General features: G+C 36.8%; 1 long non-coding RNA gene across 3 annotated transcripts; it reads right to left on the bottom strand.

The window, feature by feature from the left end:
* Positions 1-6,466: 6,466 nt before the first annotated feature.
* LOC136218936 (uncharacterized) lies at positions 6,467-11,888 on the bottom strand. Of its 3 annotated transcripts, none has more exons than XR_010683981.1 (4): positions 11,368-11,888; positions 7,809-10,789; positions 7,589-7,715; positions 6,467-7,502 (listed from the first exon to the last, which is right to left on the bottom strand). It is a non-coding gene; the product is annotated as an uncharacterized lncRNA (long non-coding RNA). The 3 variants fall into 3 exon arrangements; XR_010683982.1 differs by having other exon boundaries at positions 7,809-10,785; XR_010683980.1 differs by having other exon boundaries at positions 6,468-7,502; positions 7,809-7,875.
* Between the last annotated feature and the right edge of the window lie 1,842 nt (positions 11,889-13,730).

Genomic DNA, 13,730 nt, shown 5'->3' with positions numbered 1-13,730 from the left:
GGAGAGGCTGAGTACTCGGTTATAGTACTCAGCGAGAGATTAGGATTGAGTAGAGGTATAGAGGAAGGTACTCTTGTTATACTCAGTTGCTAAGATTGTAAAAGGTTTGAGGCTCTACCTTTAAAGAGCTCGTAGAGGATTCGAAATCTCGGAACGTGTTCCGGGGACAGGACGTAGGCTTAGAAGAAGCCGAACCTGGATAAATCTGCTGAGTAAAGTATTTCTTACCTTTAACTCCTTATATATATTGCTTGCTTAAAATAACCAAAAACTGACCAAGTAAAGAGGTCAAGTTGAGTTGTGCGTGTTGAACATCTGAGCTCAAGAATAGACTCTAAGTGTTATCTCCTGACTCAAGCTAAGAAACTGACCTAGTCACCAGTTGACTAAGCCAGTATCTTGCTGTTTACTCAGCGCCGTTGTTAAAACCTTTTTCCTTAGAAAAAGAAGTCTGCCTTAATTGCGAAAAAGTTTAAATAGTTCCTAACCCCCCCCCCCCCTTGGAACTATACTTGCAACCCTACAAGGGACCAACAAGTGGTATCAGAGCTTAAAAGCTCACTGTAAAAGGTCTAACAACCTTGAGCTGATATCAATATGATAGGCTCTCTACTTTACTTAACAGCTAGTAGACCGGACATTCAGTTTTCAGTATGCTACTGTGCTAGATATCAATCTAACCCTAAGGAATCTCATTACATTGCTGTAAAAAGAATCCTTAGATATTTGCAAAGCTCAGTGAACGCAGGTTTATGGTATCCCAATACTCATGATTTCACACTCATCGGATACACTGACGCTGACTATGGACGGGATAAGCTGGAACGTAAAAGCATCTCTGGAGGATGTCACTTCTTAGGAAGCTGTCTTGTATCCTGGTTCAGCAAGAAGCAGGCGTCAGTAGCCTTGTCTACCACTGAAGCTGAGTACATTGCTGCTGGTCATTGTGTTGCTCAAGTCCTATGGATTAAGCAACAGCTTGAAGACTATGGTGTTCAAACGAAGACAATTGAAGTCAAATGTGACAACAAAAGTGCAATTGATCTTTCAAAGAACCCAATTCAACACAGCAGAATGAAGCATGTCAGCATCAGACATCACTTCATTAGAGACCATGTACTCAAAGGTGAGATCAAGCTGACCTTTATCCCAACGGACGAACAGCTTGCGGATATCTTCACGAAGCCACTGGCCCGTGAGCAGTTCAGCATACTGAGAGAAGCTATTGGTATGTTTAATCCTCTTCAGTAAATTCCTGAACTAAATGAATATGCATGCTGAGTGAATTACTATGCTGAATGATTGTTTTTGCTGTGTACTCACTGAAATTAATTAAACAACAAATACTGAGTAAACTTGCACACTGAGTAAGCTAGCTTTAAACTTAGAAATCATCCCTTATGCAATACTGACCACTTAGAATATCAAACGCTTGGCATTCTAAACGCTGAGTGTTATATCCGTTAGAATAATTGCAAAAGCACGCGTATAGCCACCTAGGATGACGTACGTGCCGAATGTGTCATAAATGCCAGGATTATTGTCAGTTCACAATCCCGAGGCAAAACTGACACATGGATTCGATAAGATCCATTCCTCGCCTCTATAAATAATGGGTAATTCCCCATTTTTATTCTTTACGCTTATCGAACTCTCTGGCAAAGAAATTCTTTCTCTCTAAAACCCATCTAAGCTTTCCCATCCTCAACAATGACTAAGGTTTCCTACAACATCTCCGGTGCTGGCCACCCTAAGCCCAGCTCCGATGACACTTCCAGGCAAACCTCTGTGCCAGAACCTACCAAGGTCACCTCGCCGAGCAAAGGAAAAACTGGCCAATCCTCCGGTAAGGGAAAGCCTGAAAAAGTCAGGACCTACACAAAGGTTTTTGAAAACGTCCGAGAATGGAAAGTTGAGCCCTCAAGATGGGTATCTGAAGCCTTCGTACAAAACGAACAACCCTTCTGCGAGTGGATTTCACAGAATGGATGGACTGGGCTATTTTCCATTAGGGATCATACTTATCCTGACCTGGTAAAGGAGTTTTACCACAACCTTCGCGTTGCCAATGATAACCAGGACTACTTGGTAACCGTGGTGAAGGAGAAAACCATCTTCATAAACCCTCTCTACCTAGGAAATTTGCTCCAGTTAAAAACTGAGGGAACAAGGCTAAGGAGATCAGGAGATCAGGATGGCACTGGGTACGAGGTCAACTTCTGCAAACCTGAGGGCCACTCAGGAGAAGTCTCAGCTTCATCTATGGGTCAGCACTAGAAGATGGCTCATTATCTGCTGACCTATTTCATCTATCCGAAGATCAACTGCACTACCTCAGCAACGAACTTCGAGCAATGCTTTATATGGCATATGCTGACATACACACCAATCAATATGCCAGTCTTTCTTGTCGCTGGCTTCCTATGAAGTACTGGTACGCTGAGGCTAGGATCGCTCATCACCAGGATCCTCATTGATCATCAGGTAGACCTGACCGATGAAGAAACAGCTAGAGGATCTGAGATCACAGCGGCTTCACTGAGAGCATTGAAGTTCGGTCAGCCTCTAAAGAAAGGAAAAGCTGCTGCTACGACTACTGAACAGCAAGCTGAGGGAACTGCTGTCCCAAAGAAAGGAAGAAGGACTAAGGCCCCAGCTTCTCGGAAAAGAAAAGCTGCTGAGACTCTTTCCAAAGATGTTGAGTCTCCAGCTAAAAGGCAGAAGTCAGCTGGTAAGTCAGCTGAGAAATGAAGCAGGCAAGGTGAGCCTGGAACTAAGGAAACTACTGAGCAACCTCAGAAAAAGCAGAAGCCTTCTACACTGACTCCCCTCAACGCCATACCTACAGACTTTGTTATTTCAAAGCCAACTAAGGACCCCTCCACAGTTAAGCTCAAATTTTTCAAACGCCAACCCACTTCTACTGCATCGGCGTCCTTAGAAAAGCAAGCCTCTGTTTCTTCTCAACAGGAACATGCCGACCAAAATGCTTCTGCCACCTCAACAAGTCAGGTTGAGGCGATTACTGTCAATGCTATTTCTTCAAGCATGGTGCTGACTTCAAACATATCCGCCCCCGTCAGCACAGACAGTATTCGCATTTCTACTTCTCCTATTAACATCCCTGCCGATCAATCAACTATCCCAGAACCTCAAGTGCAGATTGGTACAACACTTCCAGTCACTGACCATGTCACTCCTTTCACTCCTCTTCCTTCCGGTCATACTGATGTCCCTGCAGGCTCTCAAAGCTATATGAATGCCACTGAGTCCGGCAAAAGGATAATTGACTCAGTGCAAGCGTTAATCAGAGACCTTTAACAATCCACTCCTGCTGCCGCTGGGTCTTCATCTATTGAGACTACTCAGCTCTCCCAGGTCACTCAGCTTCTCAACAAAGTTAAGGGACTCAAGGACCTGCTGAACGTCATCATTTCTTTTCAAGCACAGCAAGCTAAGCAGGATTCAATCGCCAAGCTGGCTGAGATCCAGCTGACAACTGTGCAACACTTGAACTCTTTACAACAACAAGTTCAGAACTTGTCAGCTGTGAACCCCGACTATGCCACTTCATCTGAAGTCAATATGCTCTTTGCTCAGCTTCACACCGAGCAACTTAAGACCAATGAGCAAATGGTCTCTTACAATCAGTGCTCAGTGGAGCAAATTGGTGAGGCTATTCGCTTGCTGAATCTGAATAAGCAAGAGATGGATACTGACTCAATGAAACAGAATGAGATGCTGTCTATCACACGACAAACCTTCAACCACATTCGTCATACCAATATTCAACGTCAGTATTACGACACAGCCCTTCTAAAGACTTTTCACCAAGTCTTTGCTGGTCTTACTGAAGCACTCATCTGGCAAGGCAAAGCTCATGCGTTTAACGTCAACATGATCAGTGCTGCTGAACTCAACATACCTGAAGAGGTATCCACTGATGGAGTTGCAATTTTTGACGGCGTCAATGAAAGCGCTGAGAAACTTAAGGTGCTGTCCCAAGAACTGACTCGTGCTGTCTTAACTGATGCCTTCAGACTTCCTCCTCCTGATGCTGACAAAACGGGGGAGAAAGAACAAGCAGCTAGAGCTCAGCATGAGCGTAGTCAGTCTCAACAAAAGAAAACGAAATAGAGATAGGCTAGAACGTTTTTTTTATGTTATCCTTTGTACCTATTTCTGTTATTTCTAATGCACCGACTACTTATATAATTACTTGCATCGTTCATTATATGAGTTATGAATTATTTTATCTGATGCCAAGTATTAAGTTATTAAAGTATCTTCAAACTAATCCTATGCTTATAATATGATTAACTTTGACTTATATGTTTATAAAACATTGTCTGTTAAGAACTCATTGAACAACAAATTACTCATCGCACTCTATATGATTAAACCTTCCGCTTAATACTGAGTAAATAGAATATGTTGAATAAGCTGACCTATATCTGAAAACTGACCTTAGACTTACTCGATTAATCCTTTAAATGTTTAGAGTAAAACTAAGTCAGTAGCTCAACCCTTATGGGGGAGTTTGCTAAGTTATAATAGGTCAACTATCATGGGGGAGCTCAATACTGAGTTCCTCGCTGAATAGTTTTGCCAACATCAAAATGGGAGAGTTAGTTGAAACACCTTTCCACATAATTTTGATTTGACAAAATTGTTTAAGTATAATTGAAATATATATTCTAAACACACTAAGTTTAAATGCTTTGATTTATTCTACTAATGTGTTTGTTCAATGTTGAGTTAAATTGTTTATAAGACACAAGAATTAAAAGGCCCAAGCCCAATACAAGTGTCAAAGCCCAAGTCAAACAACTCAGTACAACTCGGCCCACGTTTGTCAAAACGTTGTCGCTTTGGACAAAACGCAACTCAGCAATAGAAGGATCTAGAAGACCTTCGGGAACAACTTCAAGATGAAGCTGATGAGTAGATTCGACAAACGTACAAGACAGCAGCTGGCTAAGGAAAACTTCCAGACAAAGTATTTCCTCTTTGGGTAAAGTTCAGACGACACAGTATGCTGTCTAGTTGACATTACCACAAATGGAGAGACACTCTGCCGAGCTGACCAAAAGCTGACCGAGGACAGAAGATACGTAAATCTGATTGGCCGAGAGCTCTGAGCAAGTCAGGATGACAACGACAAGAAGCCGTTTCCCTCCAACGGTTATTTCAAAATTCGAAATGACCGATGCCCAGACGTCTCTATAAATAGTGCCATCAGAAGCTTCATTCGATACAGAACTTGATCAAGCCATTACGCTGACCAAATTTCTACACAAGTTCTGCAAGCAAAGAAGCAAAGCAATCTTACACTACAATTCATATATTTGTGTAAAAGTCTAGAGTGATTATTTCAATCGTCTAAAGTGTCTTAGCAAATCATTGTATAGGACAAACACTTATCATTTCTAGAGATAGAAAGGAGAGGCTGAGTACTCGGTTATAGTACTCAGCGAGAGATTAGGATTGAGTAGAGGTATAGAGGAAGGTACTCTTGTTATACTCAGTTGCTAAGATTGTAAAAGGTTTGAGGCTCTACTTTTAAAGAGCTCAGTAGAGGATTCGAAATCTCGGAACGTGTTCCGAGGACAGGACGTAGGCTTAGAAGAAGCCGAACCTGGATAAATCTGCTGAGTAAAGTATTTCTTACCTTTAACTCCTTATATATATTGCTTGCTTAAAATAACCAACAACTGACCAAGTAAAGAGGTCAAGTTGAGTTGTGCGTGTTGAACATCTGAGCTCAGAAATAGACTCTAAGTGCTATCTCCTGACTCAAGCTAAGAAACTGACCTAGTCACCAGTTGACTAAGCCAGTATCTTGCTGTTTACTCAGCGCCGCTGTTAAAACCTTTTTCCTTGGAAAAAGAAGTCTGCCCTAATTGCGAAAAAGTTTAAATAGTTCCTAACCCCCCCCCCCTTGGAACTATACTTGCAACCCTACAAGGGACCAACATCTACAACTATTTGTACAACTTGTAACTTTGTCTAACAAGTATGTCTCTAACAAAATTTTGAACTAGAACAACATTGAAACTCTGAATTCTTCCTCTATTTATAATTATCCAAGAGGTGTGTTGAAGAAACGTGTCTGTTGGTGAAGAGTCGCCTCTATCCGGATGAAATGATGTGTCATTTGGAAATAAAAACATGTTAATTGTGCTGAAATTTTTTGCTGTTTCTATAGAGATTTCAAGAATCTATATAGTGACAAGGGGAAGAGGAAGGAAGGAGGGAAGGAGCGAGTGTCGCGGTTGAGATTTTGATAATCTCGGTCGTGATAGAAACTTGTCTTCTTCTTTTTTGTTGTGTGCTTCAAATCTCTGATGCGACTTTTGATTCTCATACGCGTCTTTCACTGAAAACTTGATTTCTTACTCATTTCTACTCCATTTTAGCTCCTATTTGGATTTTTCCAAATAATTAACACCTTGCACACAAGTAACAAATACCAATATGAAATATTTCCAAAATAATATAATTAATGTATTTTTTACATGAAATTGATATATTTATGTATGTTATTTTAGGTATATTTTGGGCTTATCATGTATGAAGCATGTTTATGTTTGATGTTCGGTTTAGAAAGCTATAACTCATTGAGTATGTGTATGAATGTTCATTGAGCATGTAGCCGATTAGGCATACTCTTAAGCTTTGAACGTTCATTGTGATTGGCCATACTCTTATACCTACGAGTTATACTGCTAGAACTGACTGGCTATATTTTTACGATGTTCCTTTTCACTTGGCTTGTTATCGTAAACAAAAGCATTCAGCATGGTGATAGGTTTATGATGCATTCAGCACAAAGAGAGTCCCTTGTGGTGACATCATCATATACTTCATTACCATGTTCATTGTTCAACGAGTATAATCCAAGTGGTAGGAACATTGTAAAAGGGCCATTGAGCATATATGAAGCATGTAGTAAAAGGTCAATTTAGGCTACTTGCAAACGATAAGATGTCTTTTGATGTGACTTGAATATACATATACATATGAACTGAATAACAAGCTCTACATTATATTACAAAAGGGGGGGGGGTGAGTGTTGCCTTTCGATTATCCTTGAAATTCCAAATCTCCTTTACTATGTGATAGTAAAGGAGATTTGGAATTTCAAAGAGAACCACATTTGGAGCTCATATCCACATTGCATGCTCCTCAGTCCATCTCCAGGCAAGCTCTTCATAATCTGCCCTGTTGCTGAGGTATTGCTCAGCAACTTCTTCTTGCCCAGGAAATGGCTCATCATTATGGGGTTGTATCAGTAGATCATATATATATGTCACATCAGCTATAAAATGCATAGACTAATTAGATCACAAACATGATTAAGTGTTTATTAAATGAACTAGATAAATTGTGGCAGATCTATACAGTGGCAGTGGGATAGGAAGGGTGAGAAAGGAGATGGGGAAGAGAAATCATCCCTTAGGAGTCACGTTAAGATGATAGATCTTATTCCTAAAGCGAAACTGAAAATAAGAGGATACATTGATTAGTGTATGTGTATGCAATGTCATGTAGGTTCATATATCTTAATGAGATAAGTTAATATTACTGTTGGAGATCTGTCTGGGAACTCCAAAGGGTAGCTGATTCAGATTTGAAATACACCCCTTTCATATGGATGTATTAGGGGCCTTTTATTCTGACCGCCCATTTTAAAGAATTATCATCCAGAGGACCTGTTATCCATCAAAGATAAGAAGAATCATTACAAGTAGAAAGATGAAATCAAGAAGAGTTAAAGAAGAAAATATGGATTGATAATGTAATACCTCTGATGGCCAGAAGCCACCTTGGGTTCTCCAGGTACAGTCGCCATAGGTCTAAAATTACATTTTCCTGAACACTTACAAGGGTGGCCATTATACAATGTAAGTTTTCTAGGTTGAATGTATGGATTGACAGTGTATGGAACTTAATGATTGAAAAGCTTATTATTTATACTGATATGATAGTGGCTAAGTGAAAGGTCATGAAAGGGGAAAGGTCCTTAGTGCGTCTAGGGTTTTGTGTAATGATGTTAGTGAATTAATGACCTGCTTTTGGTTTTGCAGATATCAAAACTTTGGGATTATAGGCCTAATAATAACTTCAAGATATGCAGATACATCAATATCGATTTGTTTCAAAAATTGGATATGTATTGCTTATTTTTTGAGTTGTAATTCAAAAATTTATGTTTACAAATGTAAACAGATTATGAGCATTGGTCTCCAACAAAATTAAAACCATTGATATACAGAATTTCATTTTCATTTGAGTATGTTTCATTATTCAGGTAAAAATCAGAAATTCATTCGAAGAAGAAAGTAAAAAGTGACAACATAAAAATGCATTAAAATAAGCGAATACGTCATCTAAAAATAAATCCATTGACATGATTGATTAAGACCTATGTCATCTAAAACAAGCTAGAACGACAGAAATTATTACACAAACTGTCATCGCAAATTCAATATGCCAATTTTCCATATGTATACTTGACGTTTTTAATTATTAGGATGTCATGCGATTAAATTAAATGTGATGGTAATAATAAATAAGTTGTCATCGTAACACGAGTAATACGACATCACGCAATTATGCTAATGTCATGTGATGTGCCTTCACATGACAGAACGTAACCGTCGTCTGAAGGTGCATCAAACGACAGCGAGCTCCGTGACAGATTTATATTTTACGGGACGAAGGTATTTAACCGTGGTTTGAGAGGCTATTTGGTGTAGTGCATCTAGTTTTCACAACAGCTTAAACATGCTTATATTTATTACATTATTGGCTTATTGTGTACCACTCACTCTCAAGTTGAAGCATGAATTTTAATCATGCTCAACTTGAAATATAGATGCAAATAACATAACCTTGAAGACATTACAATCAGGATATATTAGAATATAAAATATAATTCGGGAGAGGCAACCAAAAATAACAAATCAGACAAGCAAAAGGTAGATGTCGAGATGACATCGGAACAACAATCCATGATGAAAATGGAGAAGCATAAACCCAGTTGAAACATTAATGTCAAGAGGCTGCCAGCAACGTCAGCATAAAGAAGAAATTCATCGGAAAACTAACCGGATAGACAGGTTGGAAACAAATAGGAGATGTTGGTGAAAGAAGACTTGAGACTTGGAATCCTAGGTCCAAATAGTATGCTCACAATATAAACAGTAATGCTGAAAGAAACAGCCTAAAAATACAAATCCAGAAACCCAATTTTTTTTGCTCATAAAGCAGAAAACAAATTATGGAATCTCAATCCAAAAACACAAAACAAAAGTCAAAACAATGCTCTAATACCATGTTATAGACCATAAAAATATGGAGAAATCCATGAGATACAATGTAGATTAAGAGCCTACATGAATATATTAAACTCAAGATCATTACATATATATGCACAAGATTCTCCCATTACTCCTATAATTAAGTAAACATAGAGACCGTAGTATCAGCCATCTAGCTGTCATATCAGCTTTAGACATGCTTACATTATTGACTTATTTTGTAACACTCCCCCTCAAGTTGAAGCATGAATTTTAATCATGCTCAACTTGCTATAGATACGAATAGCATAATCTTAAAGATAATACAATCAATATACTTTAGAATATATTCAGGAAACGCAACCCAAAAAAGGTAGACGACGAGATGACAACGGAACAACAATCCTTGTTGGAAACATAACTCAATTGAAACATCACTGATAAGAGGTTGCCAACAACGTCAACACAAAGAAAAAATTCACCAAATAGACAGGTTGTAAACAAAGAGACGATGATGGCGAAAGAAGAACCGAGACTTGGAATTATAGATCCAAATAGTGTGCTCACAAGGCAAACTATAATGCTAAAAGAAACATCTCAAAAATACAAATTTAGAAACCCAAATTTTTTTCTCTCAAAGCAGAAAACAAATTCTGGAATTTCAATCCAGAAACCCAAAATAAGGCTCTGATACCATGTTAAAGACCATGAAAATATGGAGAAATCCATGAGATACTATGTAGATAGCCTATATGAATATATTAAACTCAAGACCATTACATATATATGTACAAGCTCTGCTATCAGCCATCTAACTGTCATAGCAACCTTAGGTATACTTACATTTATTACGTTATTGACTTATTGTGTAATGATAACATCCACCTATCACTTCTTTCCGGTTTTTGATATTATAGTCAAACACAGAACAAAAAATTTCCTTGCTATATTTTTGGGCAAATAATCAGGTCCTATTCTAATAAAAAAAGGAAAAGTATAAAAATAAACCTTGTGGTTACATATGTTTTCAATCGGCACCCTTGTGGTTTAAAAATTTACAAATTGGTATCTTGAGGTTTATTCTGTTAGCAAACACATGTCAAATTGACTAACTATGTTAACAGTCAAAGGGAAAAAAGTTAATTTTATCTTTATATTTATTTATTTTATAAATTGATATCCTTATTATCTAACTATCACAAACAAACCCCAAAATAAAAAATAAAAATCAATTACATAATCTTTTCCATATCTCTTTAATTTCTTATTTTTTTTCTTCTTTCCCTCTATTCTCTCTCATCTTTGTTAATTTGTCTCTCTCTAAAATCAATTTTTCTTATTTTAGTTTTCGCCTTTAAAAATTAGTGGAGGTCTCATTTTCTCGTTTCGTCATCTGTCCTCAGGGGCGTAGACAGGGGGCCTGGGGGCCCGGGCCCGTCCGGCCGCTGGAGCCACCTTGACCCCGGGTAGTTTTAGACTCCTGTCTAAAAAAAATACAGTGATGTTGAATTAGCCTCCCAAAATGGCCCATTACGTGTTATGTTTGTCCAAAATTCAAAATTTCAATATTTTAGGCCCATTAGGTACTCCTTAAATCCAAATTTCTAATTTGCTTAGCTTGTTAAGCCTCTATAGATCCAAATTTCTAAATATTCTTGGTTTATTAGGTCTCTCTAAATCCAAATTTCTAATTTTTGTTGTCCTGTTAGACCTCCCTAAATCCAAATTTCTAATTTTTTTTTGACATGTTAGGCCTTCCTAAATCCAAATTTCTATTGTTCTTTTTTTTTTTTTTTTGCCTATTAGGCATCCTTAAATCCAAATTATTAATTTTTTTGGTTTGGTAGACCATCTGAAATCAAATTTTTTTAATTTTTTTTTACCTGTACAACCCTCCCTAAATCCAATTTTTTTTTACAATGTTAGGTTATTATACGAAATCTAGCTTAATTTTGAGAAATTGTACATTAATACTTAAAAATTGTTCAAATTATAACATGCATAAATACAAAAAAAAAAAATTAAGCAAGTTCCATTTAGAAAAAAAAAATTGGGATCGCACCTGTAAAATCAGCCCCCAAGTAATCCTTCTGTCGTTCTCACCCTTCAACTTGTTCTTACCCCGTTCCTCTTCCTAATAGTCGACGGCAGCCACGAATCCGGGGTACTTGGATCTCCTCTCAGTCTCCGACCGCTTCTCTGCAACTCCTAAACCATCACTCCATTTCCGACACGATTCTATCCGTCTCTTTCAGCGATTACATCCTTGTGAATCGATTATCTCCGTCAGTCTTGATTAGTTTTCTTTGTGCAAATTTGTTCCAGGAACTAGTTTTCACTTTGAAATCTAGTTCTCTTTTACTATTTGACTTTGTTTGGTTGCTAAGAAAGAAAGAGAAAATCAAACCACTATAATTCTGTCTCAACTATAGCTTCCTTTTTACAAGCTTCAATTTCGTTTTGATTTGTCTTTTGGAGAGATTTTGACAATTAGAAATTTAGGCCATGTTTGTATGAGAGGATGGAAGTAAGGAAGAGATCGTCTAGTTGTTTGTGTTACATCTATGTACATGTTCAATTGACTTTAAATTGATTTCAGAGATTAATAAAGATTAAATAGAACAGATAAAAAAATAAACATAAAAAATTAAAAAGATATAGAAAATATCGTAATTGATTTTTATTTTTTTATTTTTGGATTTGTTTGTGATAATTAGATGATAAGAGTGTTAATTTATAAAATAAATAAATATAAGAATAAAATTAATCATTTTTCCACTGTTAGTCAATTTGGCATGCGTTTGTTAATGGAAAGAACCTCAAAGTACTAGTTTGTAAATTTTTAAACCATAAAGGTACCGATCGAAAACATATGTAACACAAGGTTTATTTTTGTATATTTTTCTAAAAAATTTATCTAAAATAACCAAAATATTGAATTAGGACAAAGTATGAAAAAAATGCCAGTGGTTTACCTTATTTACAAATAGAGGCCAATGATTTAAAAGTTTGTAAATAGAGATATGTGATATGCTTTTCTTACAAAACAAAGTATTTAAAATTAAACTTTTAAGTAATTGATGACAATTAAGAGCATTTTTTCAATTTTTTCAATTACATGTATATATTGACAAAACACAGATCTCAAAATCAAATTACAACTGTGTAAAATAAACTTAAATATCAATTTAGTTCATAAACTGTCAAATTAGTAAAAAACGTTAAATTTATTATTTTGATTTAGGAAGTTATTTTTTTCGGGGGTTGAATTTTTGCTGATATGTATGAATAATTTTCTTAAGATAAAAAAATCTTGGGTAAATTCAAAAAAAAAATCCATGTGGTTTGATGTTGTTCCAAAAAAACCCTTGTAATTTGTTTTTACAAAAAAAAAGGACCGTGGTTTCACCGTTACCCGAAAAACGGAAAATGACTTAACACCGTTAAAAATGCTGACGTGGCAAGGGGTAGAGTTGGAAAATTATTTTTTTTAATTTTTCTTTTTCTTTTTCTTCTTCTTCATCTCCTCCTCTTCTTCTTCTTCTTCTTCTTCTCTTCTTCTTCTTTTTTCTTCTTCTTCCTCTCTCTCTTCTCTTCTTCTTCTTTTTTTCATCTTTTTTTAATCCAGAATTCTGAACGTCTGAAATCCAGACGTTCTTAAGAACGTCTGGGTTTCAGACGTTGAACGTCTGGATTTCAGACGTTCAATGTCTGAAATCCAGACGTTAACGTCTGGGTTTCAGACATTTAACGTCTGAAATCCAGACGTTCAACGTCTGAATTTCAGACGTAACGTCTGGATTTCAGAAATTTAAAAAAAGAAATCGAAGAAGATGAGAGGAGAGGAGGAAGAAGAAGAGAAGAAAAAGAGAAAAGAAAAAGAAAAAGAGGAGGAAGGAGAGGAGGAAGAAGAAGAAGAAGAAGAGGAGGAGGAGAGTAAGAAGGAGAAGAAGAAAAAGAAAAAAGAAAAATAAAAAAAAAAATAATAATTTTCCAACTCTACCCCTTGCCACGTCAGCACTTTTAACGGTGTTAAGTCATTTTCCGTTTTTTAGGTAACGGTGAAACCACGGTCCTTTTTTTTTGTAAAAACAAACCACAAGAGTTTTTTTGGAACAACATCAAACCACATGGGTTTTTTTTGGAATTTACCCAAAAATCTTTGGTTATAATCAGAACTTAACGGGTTAAATGCACAATTGGTCACTGAACTTACATGGTTATCTCAAAATGGTCACTCAACTTTAATTTGTCTCAATAAAATCACTAAACTTTGAGTTTTGTCTCAATTAGGTCACTATGATGATTCCAGTGATTAAAAAACATCAAAATAATGACATAGTGATATGTCAATATGAAACAACTCATATTTCTAATCGAAATGACACATGAATCCACATATGTGCCACATGGCTATCATATGTC

The sequence above is a fragment of the Euphorbia lathyris genome, chromosome 2, assembly GCF_963576675.1.
Source record: "Euphorbia lathyris chromosome 2, ddEupLath1.1, whole genome shotgun sequence".
Taxonomy (NCBI): Eukaryota; Viridiplantae; Streptophyta; class Magnoliopsida; order Malpighiales; family Euphorbiaceae; genus Euphorbia; species Euphorbia lathyris.
The sequence above is the reverse complement of the archived record's forward strand: the minus strand, read 5'-3'. Positions and strand labels throughout refer to the sequence as shown.